This window comes from Diceros bicornis, chromosome 5 (assembly GCF_020826845.1).
Source record: "Diceros bicornis minor isolate mBicDic1 chromosome 5, mDicBic1.mat.cur, whole genome shotgun sequence".
Classification (NCBI taxonomy): domain Eukaryota; kingdom Metazoa; phylum Chordata; class Mammalia; order Perissodactyla; family Rhinocerotidae; genus Diceros; species Diceros bicornis.
In genome coordinates, this window is record NC_080744.1 from 56,035,719 (window position 1) to 56,046,876 (window position 11,158).

The following is an 11,158-nucleotide window of genomic DNA, read 5'->3' on the forward strand; positions in this document are numbered from 1 at the left end:
AATGATGTCACTCTGCACTCATTACTATGAAAGCTGTTACTTTTCACTAAGCAATAGATCACAAACATTTTCGCCTGTCAAGAAATATTTTTCTACCACAAATGGATTTTTACTGGCTACATTGTATTCCATTCGCAGACTTGCTCTTGAGCATCTCTATAAAAGACACAGCCTTAAACTCTCTGCCTGGAGGAAAGAAGACTGCTGATGAGAGACGTCTCCCCCACTGCACCCCCTGGCTGCATCCAGCTCCATCCAGCAAGCACTAAGCACAAGATGTTCAACTCCATATCCTGTATTTTACTGTCTACTAAATCAGAGCATGAGACGCAGGCACTATTTTCACTACGCTTTAGGATAGCTTTACTGACACAGCCACAATCTCATTGGCTAATTTTTAACTAATAATAAAAATGCCCAGTGGGATTTTAAAAAGTAACAATTATTGATAAAGTTCCACTATTGATGCATAGCCAAAATAACTTGTGCTTACTTTCAGACATATCTACCATCTAATGCTGGATTAACTTGTGTACACATCATAATATCCTCAGGGGGTTTTCCTGGAGGGCAGGAACCTGATTTTGTACCTTACTGGAACTTGCCAGCTTCCTGGCACAGCGTATAAGTGGAAGGAACATTAGGTAAGGGAGTAGAAGCCCTGTGTTCTAGTCACAGCCTTGCTACTTATTAGGAATTGGACCTCAGACACATTCGTAGATCTCTGTGAGCATCAGTTTAAACGGTAGGGAGGGCTGGGAGGTAGGCTAGATGATTCATAACGCCCCTTTTGGCTCTAACAGGCTTTAGTCTAATAAAACATGACCAGTGGCAGCATGATGAGTGAGCACCACATACTAGTTCAAGATAAGAAATTGAGCTTTAGAACTTTCTAGAACCCTTTTAGCATAGCATCCGTTCTCCTACTGATTCTCTGTGGGGCCTTGAGAAAGTTTAGAACCTCACTAATCTTCCACCTTCATCCTTCACACTGTGAAATTTTACATCTTCTGGATTAACAGCCTGGTTTACAGAAATCGCCCAGGTTCCCACTTTCTGCATAAACGTGCTCCTCCAAAGTGGGTCGTGAGTGCCAAAAACGGTAAAATAGGGCCAGCCCCATGGCTTAGCAGTTAAGTGCACGCGCACCGCTACTGGCAGCCCGGTTCGGATTCCAGGCGTGCACCAACGCACCGCGTCTCCAGCCATGCTGAGGCCACGTCCCACATACAGCAACTAGAAGGGTGTGCAGCTATGACATACAACTATCTACTGGGGCTTTGGGGGAAAAAAAAAAGGATGAGGATTGGCAATAGATGTTAGCTCAGAGCCGGTCTTCCTCAGCAAAAAGAGGAGGATTAGCATGGATGTTAGCTCAGGGCTGATCTTCCTCACGAAAAAAAAAATAATAATAATAAAAAAAGAAAAAAAGAAATGGTAAAATACAACTCTGGCAATTTCACATTTATCATCATCAGTCAACTAATGTGATCACTAAAAGAAGAATCGTTTTTGATTATCAAAGTATTTCATTTGCCTTTGCTTTCCCAATGCTTCATTACCTGGACAATTGAGAGTTATGGGCAGTTCACCCTCCCAGCTGCCCTGCCCTTTCAAATATAATATCCCTGTCACACACACGTTCCTAGGAGTACATGCTATATTGTTACAGTAGCCTGCTGACCATCCACTGGTTTTATAATTACACAGTGAAAATGAAAAGCAATGCAGTTTATTGAAGAGTTTTTAGACTGGCTAAATATACCCTTGTTTCTTCTGTGATTTGTATGTTGAAATTCCATTGACTTCTCTACAGTCACTCCTCCCCGTAACTGGCATCGATCATACCGGATGATATAAGCCTCTTGGCTTCTGGAAGGGCAGAATCACGTCTGGTTGTCTGTTCTCCGTCTTTGTCCACTTCTTCAGTTTTCTTTAAAACTAAGTGGAAGAATCAATAAACACACCCACCAATTCCCTTAACGCCCTAGGAAGCAGACCATCGTGCCCTTGAGACCTGTTCTCGTTCTGTGTTTCCAAATATTCCCTTACCTGCTTTGTCAATTGGCATTCTCGACAAGTTCGGCACAACTTCTCAAAGTGTCAACTTTTCCTCTTTTCATTGCCCTTGTTAAAGATAATTTAAAATTAGAAAGTCACATTCCCAGCCACTTCAGAGTCAATGCTAATTTCATTTTCCTTTGCATAGAAGTCTCTTTCCCTCTAGAGATTCCCTTCCTTCATTCACAGCCCCCACTCCCCAGCCCCAAACAGGCATTCTTAATCTCTGTAGGCACGACTCCATTCCCCTATTTCACCAGTCTTATCTTTCCCCCAAAATACTTCACCCAGCGAAACACACTTTAGCTTGTGGGTCTCCTTCCTTCACTCCACTTCTGAGAGAAATGTCTGTGTCTGGAGATTGTAAAGTCACCTTCAGGAAAGAGGCATACAGTTGGCTGTCAATTAATCAAGGATAAGACAGAAAAAATTACTTCGTGTGCAGCTTTGCTTCTCAGTACCATGCACTTACGCTTTGGGGATCGAGAAGATTTCTCCCACACAACCTAAAATTCATATTTATGCCTTTTGTTTGGCTATAACAAATTCTCTACCTAGCAGCACAGTAGTTAATAGTCTGGATTATTTAAAACAGTGATTACCATACCTCATCACACATTCAAGTGTTGGTCCCTGATTTTTCTCCCCCATTCTGTTTCACCTCGATTCTTTGCAACCTGCCTGCTTCTCCCTGGTAGCATTCTTTGCTTATAAAATAAGTCAAATGATTTTATATACTGTAATTTTTAGTCCCACATCTAATTTGACATATAGATTTTAAGCCAGTTTATTTTCCTCCATTAAGCACAGACCCCAACGTCACCATTCTTGTCACGTATACAATTCCATCAAGTTTCAGGGTGTCATTTATACACAATTTTATTTCTTCTTACTTCGTTCACACACGCCTACCACTTACGTACAGCAACTTCACTACATTCATATTTCATAAACTTCATCAGTATTCAGCCAAATCCTCCCCCGAAGTAAGCTAGGTATTTTTAACAGTGCGCTGCCTCTTTCACAGGCTTGAGGATCCCGCACTAAGTGGCGCCCTTCCCCGTACCCCCAGAAGAGTTTCATCTATTATGGCCCGTTCACGGATGTAGGAAATTCCCAATTGTTTCAAAACGCTTTAAGAAAGTTCATAATCAAACTCAAATGCTCAGTAACGTTGTTGGAGATGATTTGAGGCTGGCAGATTATAAATCCTCTGCACCATAATCATTCCTACTCGTTTCCAGCCTCTGATGGAGCTTCAGGGGGAAACAGCACTGGTATAGAAACTACCTGGGACAGTCCTCCAACACCTTCAAGACTGTGGGGAACCTGTACTCTCAGCTGTCAGTGGGCACTGCAGAGGGCTCCCCAGCCGGCCCCCAGGGCCTCAGATCTGTGGACGAGACATCCACTGGGAAACCACAGTGCCACGCCACTGTCAGTGTGCCACCGCACGTAATGTGATACGACAGTTTGTAATAATGATGTGTCAGGTGAGGCCATAAACATCAGTTAGAAAAAAAAACTGTTCTTCCACCAACACAAGGGAATTGTTACCTGTAATTCCTTTTAACATTAGCATGTAAAAGCCAGAGCAAAAAGCAAGCCTGCCTAAACCATGAGCTGTGGTATATTTATTTCTCATCACGCCCCATTCCCCTCGTGTAAGGATTTCTTTAAACAATCTCCGTGATGTCTTTACTCCCAAAGCAAAAAATAATAACAATAATTGGGCTGACACAAAAGAACACCAAGACTCCCAAGCTGAATTTCCAACACTACGACATCAAAGATATCACAAGATAACCACAGACGATCATTAAGTCAAGTGGGACAGCCCTGAGAAAGTCGGCTTCTGACGGTGTGGTTCCAGAATGCTTTCCATACTGGTTTGGGGAACCAAGGGCTAAGCTTGGAGAGAAGGTTTCCTTTGGGGAATCTAAATGTTCTTTATTGATATTCTTGAAAGTCTTCCTTCTAATCCTTGAGGTTCCTAACTGTCAAGATTTACAAGTCCTTTACCAAAGATACCCCTTCAACATATCTAAAGAAGACAAAACTAGCTGGCATTTCTATCTACCATTACACAGGGGAGAAGTTACAAAATGCTACGGTACTACAGTCCATAACTTACTTGTAAATACAACAGCCTTCATGAATCTTTGAGATTAACTTTACATTCTCTATAACTCTAGAGAAAGAATTAAGGCTTTAGATTCTGGTTGAAATTTTCCCAAAAAGTAAACCTCAATTAACCAGAACCAACAAATTGAAATGAATTTCTATTTTGCTGCTTGCAACTTAGAGAACAAGGGAGGCGAATAACAAAACATACTAATATGGAGGATTTAACAAAAGAAGAAAACAATTTCCAAGCTGGGATCAGGACAGATTTAGTCCAATCTCTGACACCGTCTCCATTTATAGTTCTATAACGTACAATCAGAATTCATCCTCAGAACAGTGACCCTGTGGCACCATAAGATCCTCAAACTTCAAAGCAAGATTCAATTACATTCTCAATGTTCTTTCTAGGGTAGGAAAGGGGACCAGCACATTTTAAAAATATATTCAATAAGGAAAAGACAGAGAATATTTCTGGTTAATCTCCTGTTAGCCAGAAACACCAATTTATCAGTAATGCTTTGGTACCCTTATAGAAAAATCATAGTTTACTGTATATTAATCGACACTGGAACACTGCTTACCTGGAGGGTTTTTTTGAAGCTTTAATTCAAAATGATTCCATTTTATTTTTCTGCCTAATAAGACAGGTGAGAAATTTAACAGCTTATTTCCAAACCAATACCTCCCAATATGAATTAGATACAAAAAAAGAAGGAAAAAACCCCCAAATTTAAATGTGAATAGAAGAGAGAACACGGGAGAGAGGGAGGCGGGGGAGGGAGGGGGGGAGACAGAGACAGAGAGAGAGAGAGAGAGGGAGAGAGAGAGAGGGAGGGAGAGAGAGGGAGGGAGAGAGAGGGAGGGAGAGAGAGAGGGAGAGGGAGAGACTGTTCCTCAATTCTGAGCAAGGAAGCCTCGTATTGAGAAAGGTACCCCACATTCTAGGTTAGTGTTCACTCCAGTACCTCAAGGCCTTTCAAAGCAGACTCTTCTTGCCCTGGAAGAATCCATCACTAATCTGGGATGAATGGGTCAGGAATCTCCTCAAGGGAGCAGATGATGTCTGCCTGCAAGTCCCTGCACATTGTCTCACGGAAGACAAAGAAGGTGAGCAGCAAGATATGTCATGGGAGGAGAGCTGTATTTTCTATACTTTTTTTTTGCACATGGGGCAACTACAACTCTTTCCCCAGACACCTGAAATGCTGTTACGTATTTATTTTGCTTCTACAGACACAGAAGTACTGTGTCTATGAGCTAAGAAGCACAGTTCATCAAGTAGACTAGGAAGATGGAGGGAGAAAGGAAGGGCACACACAGAAGAAGTGGCATATGCAGTAAGAGATCATGCCGCATGAACAAAATTTCCAGTGACGTCCAACTCAGTCTGTCCTTCCAACATCACGCCACAACGTCCTAACGGCAAGATGGGAGAATCTGCAGAAAAACGTGCATCTTAACTCAGAAGTGACAAGAGTGTGGCCCAAGGCGAAGACTCCGTGGGCTTGTCTCACTGGCATTCCAAAGGTCAGCTCCAGACAGGAGTCAGTTCGCTTCCAAAAACTGTCACTGAAAATCCTCAGAACATTTTCATCCACAGGCACAACTATTGCAATGAACATTCTCGCACCCCCTGCACCCCCCGTAGGAGTCTGGAGTGGAACCAGCAGTGTGTGCTGTAGCCCCACCTCTGCTGCTTGAGAACACAAGCTCACGGGTGGGTCTCATGGTTAGGGGGCTTCCACACTAGCTCCCAATTTCAGTTTCAGAAATACAGACATTTTCTAAAGCCCAGGGCTCCTCATAACTCCAGTAAGTTTTGGAAAACTCCAGCAGGTGACTAACATAAATAAGAGTCTGCTATAAACGTTTTTAGCCACTCAGGATTCGACTTCTGGATTAATAATTCAGTTCTTTTTAAGAAATAAGGGGGAAGCAACAGAAAAGGTTATCATAACTATTATCAAATGCATTTTCTAAAATTATTCTATTACATTTTTAAAGGGTATAATTATAAATGTTTTTATGAGCAATTTACCAGAAAATTAAAGTCCCTTAGTTTGAGAAATAATTATTCCATCCCTCTGGCAAAGGATTTTATCCTAGCCAGTAGCTCTTTCAAACTATGGGGCATCATTTGTTCAGTGTAAAGAGCCAGGTCCATGTAAGAAAAGTTGATCTGAGAATCAGTCTCTAGAAAGGGCTCTACACTGCCAAGCAAGAGCACCTACCAGAAAATGAAATCAGCCAAGACCGAAGCGGGGAATGAAGGCGAAGCACTTTGAAAGTCAAAGAATATGTGGTTCTAGCAGTCCTCAGGGCTACAAATAAACCACAGGCCTTGTTAACTGATTTTAAGTCAATCTAAACTGAGCTTCCAAGGGGTTCAATCTCAACACAACCGAGCTTTTCAGCGTTAATCCCATCTTTTGGTTTCGATTTTTCCCTTAGGTCGGCCTGCCCTAAAAGCCTTCAACCTTCCGCACTGGTGTTCCAAACCAACTGCGTGGCACGCAGCCCTGTGAGGATAACTTCAGTGAAGTAAAATATGTAAGCTTCTGGCATGCATATTATAACGAGATTCTGGAAAAGGGTTTTTAACAACAGTTATGTCACAATGCTCATGGCTCCCTGAAGTCCCCAAAAGCCTTGTTAAATTAAAGATTCGCTGTGGTTTTTTTCCGCTTCATTCTTACTTCCCATGTTGCCTCTTGCCTTTTTTTCCCTTTTATTGCGCTGTCAAGATGAGACTGAATGACACCAGCCATCGTTAATACCACCTAGAAAATGGAACAGTTTCATTAAAAGTGCTAACATTCCCTGCCCAGTTTTAGAGAGAGGGGGAGGTCGTCTTTCAGATTAAAAAGTCACACATTTGATTTTGGAAGCCAGGCACTAAACGGACACAGTCCATTCACACGTGGATTCCCAGGAGTTCAGAACTCAGCAACAGCTTCAAGTCTACCTGAGCAATGTCTCATGAGGTCACCTCAATGTCACGAGAATCCAGACCACAATCTCTGTGGACTGCAAACACTGGCTGGCTGGAAGAGAACCCTGCTACCTCTCTGGAAAGCATCTCCCAAATCAGAAAGCTTCCCACTTCACCCAATGCCAAGGACTCTCCACTCAACCCCCCTGGAGCTTGAAAATGCTAATCATAAGGTGATGATATTTGCTTTTCCTTTTGAGTTGTGTGCCTTTATGTTTTAAGTATTAAAAAGGTGTAATCACCTAGTGCGTAGGTTAATTTCTTTCCGATATTGTAATTTATGCAACATTAATACTGGATGCCAGCTCCAATTTTCTTGCTGCTTACACTCTGGGAGCCGACTTGCATATTCTGCCAACTCCATTACATCATCTGAAAACCCAAACATTTCCCATTTTCAAATCACTCTCATCTACCAGGCATACTTGCACATTCTCTTTTTCTCCCTAGCTCACACACACAAAGATTGGTACCCCTGAGGAGCAGACGCTACATCTGAGGTTGAAGTCTGCAAATGCACATAATTTCTGGAAGCTATTACTACTGCTGTGTTAGCTAAGGGATGCCTCCATCTCTGACCTTCCTTTTTCCATTCAGACTGTTATATAACCTAGTGCCTGCGTGCAGGATGTGAGTTGAGTGTCTGGGCCTTACCTCCTCTCCCTCCCCCATTAAATCTCCAGAGGGATGCACAAGGGGTTGGTTCAAAGAAGAGTGAGTGGGGGGCAGCCCTCCAGGGGGCAAGGGGACATGGGTCAGCAGGTCAGCTGTGCAAGATGCATCCCACCCCTACTTTGTCCCTCTCCCTTTTTTGCTGAGGCCTAGGGGGCTTGTGGTTCTGAATGCCCAGCATTATATAATTTGCAAGAACAGCAAGTTACGGATTTGCTAGTGGGTTCTGCAGCCTGCCAACCCAATCTCTTACAAGAACACCTTCTGGCAAGAATGACACCTGAAGATGCTAATAACACGGTGGGGGTGGGGGAGTAGGGGGTATTAAGAAAGAGGGGGATGGCAGTACAAACCAGAAATTAGTACAGCTTCCCATATACTATGTCCCCTCTTACAAAAAAAAAAAAAAAAAAAAGCTTCAGAAACACATGAAGGGGATTTTCTCCAGTGTTTCTGATTAACCCTGTTACATAACCCGCTCGCATTCCAAATCCACCGTCTCAGGGTCTAAATATACTCTTTGCAGCCAAAAGCTCGCCACACACAAACTCACCGAGCTAGCGGCAGGTCCCGGCGCCCAGCCCCTATCCCCCTCCCTTCACTCCCGGCCCTCGCTGTCCCCCCACTCCCGCTCAAACCGCGGTTCGGTGTGTTCACTCTTCGGAAATCGCCTTTAATTAAATGTTTTTCGCGTGTGTCATCCTGATGGCTTTTACTGTACTCGAATTCCGTGAATGGGAAAGCGCTCGGACAGGGGGTGTGGCTAAGGTGGTGGTGGGGGGAATACTGTAAAACAGCCAGCACATGATCAGCCATATTCCTACCTCCAACTGTAACATCGAGAGGAAGGGAGCGGCTCCCGGAGCCCCCACTCGCCTCTCCCCAGCCCTCCCCAATCGCCGCCAGAAGCCGAGTGGCAAGAGGAGGGGGCGCGCTGGGCCAGTGCCCAAGCCGGGATTGGAGATCCTCTCCGTCCCCAGCCTTGGGCGGCTCGCGCGAGCGCGGTTCCTCCGGAGTGACAGGCGTGATTTATTCATTATTTACAACAGTAATTAAAGCCGTAGCTTCCTCCTGTTCTTTGCAAACTCCAGGCTCATTCAAATAAATAATCCCCCACCCCCAAGAAAAACCCAACACCAGGTTCCGACACCTTTAAGAAGAGGGAGGGAGGTAGCTTTCCCCAACACTCCACTTTAACTAGGAAAAAGCAAGGAGGGGGCGATGGAGCTCCCCCAACCACCCCCGTTCTCCCCCTCACAACACACTGCAAAATGAGTGTAAAAATCGCTCGGGGAAGGGGGGAACATCGCTCGCACTATCCAACCGGCATTCAACTTGCACTGACCATTCTCAGGTTCTCGCAGAAACGCTTGGAACCTCAAGGAGGGAAGGATTCCCAGGGCAGAAATAAGTTTGGGTGGCTTGCGATCTTTCTTTTTCTGCTTGTTTGCTTTTGTAGACGCTCACTCCGAACGCGCGTGGAGCGCCCCACAGGACCGCCGCCCTCTGCGCGCTGGCGCGCACACGCCCCCCACCAGCCCGGGCGCCGGGCTGCGAACCGCGGGGCTGCAAACTTGCGCATCTCCCCTCGCCGCGCCCGCCAGATAACTTGGCGAGCACCACGCGCGCCCGTACCCCGCTTCCTCCAGACCTTTCTCCATAACCCAAGCACCGCCGTGCTCCAGAGAAGGTGCCCACGTCGCCCCCAGATCCAGGAGCGCCCCCTCTCCACCCCCGGGGCTCCCCAGGTCGCTCACTCCTCCCGCTTCCCTGAGCTCTGAAGGGGCCGAAAACACACTCCCGACTCGGCAGCCTGGGCCGAAACTGGCAAGAGGAGAAAAGGTAAAGGGGGAGGAGGGTGGCAATAAACACATTTTTTTTTTCCTTCTTAAAAGGACACTGCCGCTTTAAAAGTTTCTTTCCTGGGCCCCCACTCTCCGGTTCTCCGTATTTTGGGGGAGCGTATTTAATTTCGGCAACGCTGCTTTCCTCCTCTCTTTGCAGAAAAATCAAAGCCAGGGGCTGAGCCCGCCGGCTGTCAACCCTCCTGCCGCCTCCCCCGCCCCCCTCTCCTCCCGCAACCCGAGAACGGGCTGCAAAAGTTTGCAACATTTCTGGGGGGCGGAGGGGGGAGGGGAGGGGAGTGCTCCGGGCTCGGGGCGCCGCTGCAGGCTCGCGCGCGGCCCCGGACCCCGCGCCCCGGGCGCCCGCTCCCGGCCGCCCCCCGCTCCGCGCCCGGGCTCCCGCCGCCCCCTCCTCAGCCCCTCTCGCAGCCTCCTACCTCTGCTGGTGCTGGAATAGCTCTGTCTGCGCACCGGGGCGGGCGGCTCGCTCTTGCGGGCGGATTCCTGGTTCAGCGGGGTCTCCCTGGAGCCGGCGGCCGCGTCCGCGCCGCTGCTGCCCGGCTCGCTGGCGGCGGGGTCGGGGGCTGCCGGAGCTGACTCCATGTTTTTTCCCAATGTAGAGATCGCTGGAGATGGCGAGCTCCGAGACTCCCTCTATCTTCTGTTTTCAGAGCAACTCTATGGTACCAAAAAAAAAAAAAAAAAAGGGAGAAGGAGACCGGGGAGAGCAGGAGGGAGAGAGCAGGCGGCGGCGGGCGGGCGAGCGAGAGCGCGAGGGAGCGCGCGGAGTGTGTCTGGGTGGACGTGTGTGTGCGCCGAAGAGGGGATGGAGGCGGGTCTGGCCACAGGCAGCGCTAGCGAGAGCTTCTCCAGCCGGCCCCCACACCCACATTCCCCACCCTCCAGACCCCAGACCGAGATCCACGGACTGGCTGCCAATTTTGGGAGGTGGGGAAAAGAGGGGAGGAGGAGAGGAGAGCCTCCTGTGCCCCAGTCCTCCCCTCTCCCCAGCGCAGGGACAGAAATTAAGATCAGCGAGATGATTCTGTGCCTACTTCTGAGACTCTCTCGGGAACAGAACTGGTCCCCATCCGCAGCTAGCCTGGGAAGAGACAAATCCGATTATCCACGTTGGGGACTCGCAGGTAGCTCCCTGCCAGCACAGCCTAGGACTGAGGAGAAACTAAAAAGGAATTCGACCTGGCTTGGCATCCCAGGGAAGGGGGAGGATGGGAGGACTTCTTACTTCGGGATGGGACGTCCAGTGGGTTTCCAATCTTGGTTTGATACATCTGCGTCTAAAACAGATTTTGTGAGTCTGCAATCGCCATACCCAGCCAGTTTCTGGTGTGGTTAAAAAAGGTCGCTTTCAGCTCCTTTGCTCTTACCTCCGCGAAGGATCCAGAAACCACTTAGCAGGGCAATTTCTACTGAAGAAAAGTTTGGCCTGTTTGGTTGATGA

The 11,158-nt window shown here is 47.1% G+C and overlaps 1 long non-coding RNA gene across 2 annotated transcripts; it reads right to left on the minus strand.

Moving 5' to 3' along the window:
• Nucleotides 1-1,402: 1,402 nt before the first annotated feature.
• On the minus strand, nt 1,403-10,222 carry LOC131406144 (uncharacterized). 2 transcript variants are annotated; one of them, XR_009220076.1, is made up of 4 exons: nt 10,134-10,222; nt 2,363-2,434; nt 2,053-2,127; nt 1,403-1,941 (listed from the first exon to the last, which is right to left on the minus strand). It is a non-coding gene; the product is annotated as an uncharacterized LOC131406144 (long non-coding RNA). The 2 variants fall into 2 exon arrangements; XR_009220075.1 differs by lacking the exon at nt 10,134-10,222 and having other exon boundaries at nt 2,363-2,570.
• Nucleotides 10,223-11,158: the final 936 nt, after the last annotated feature.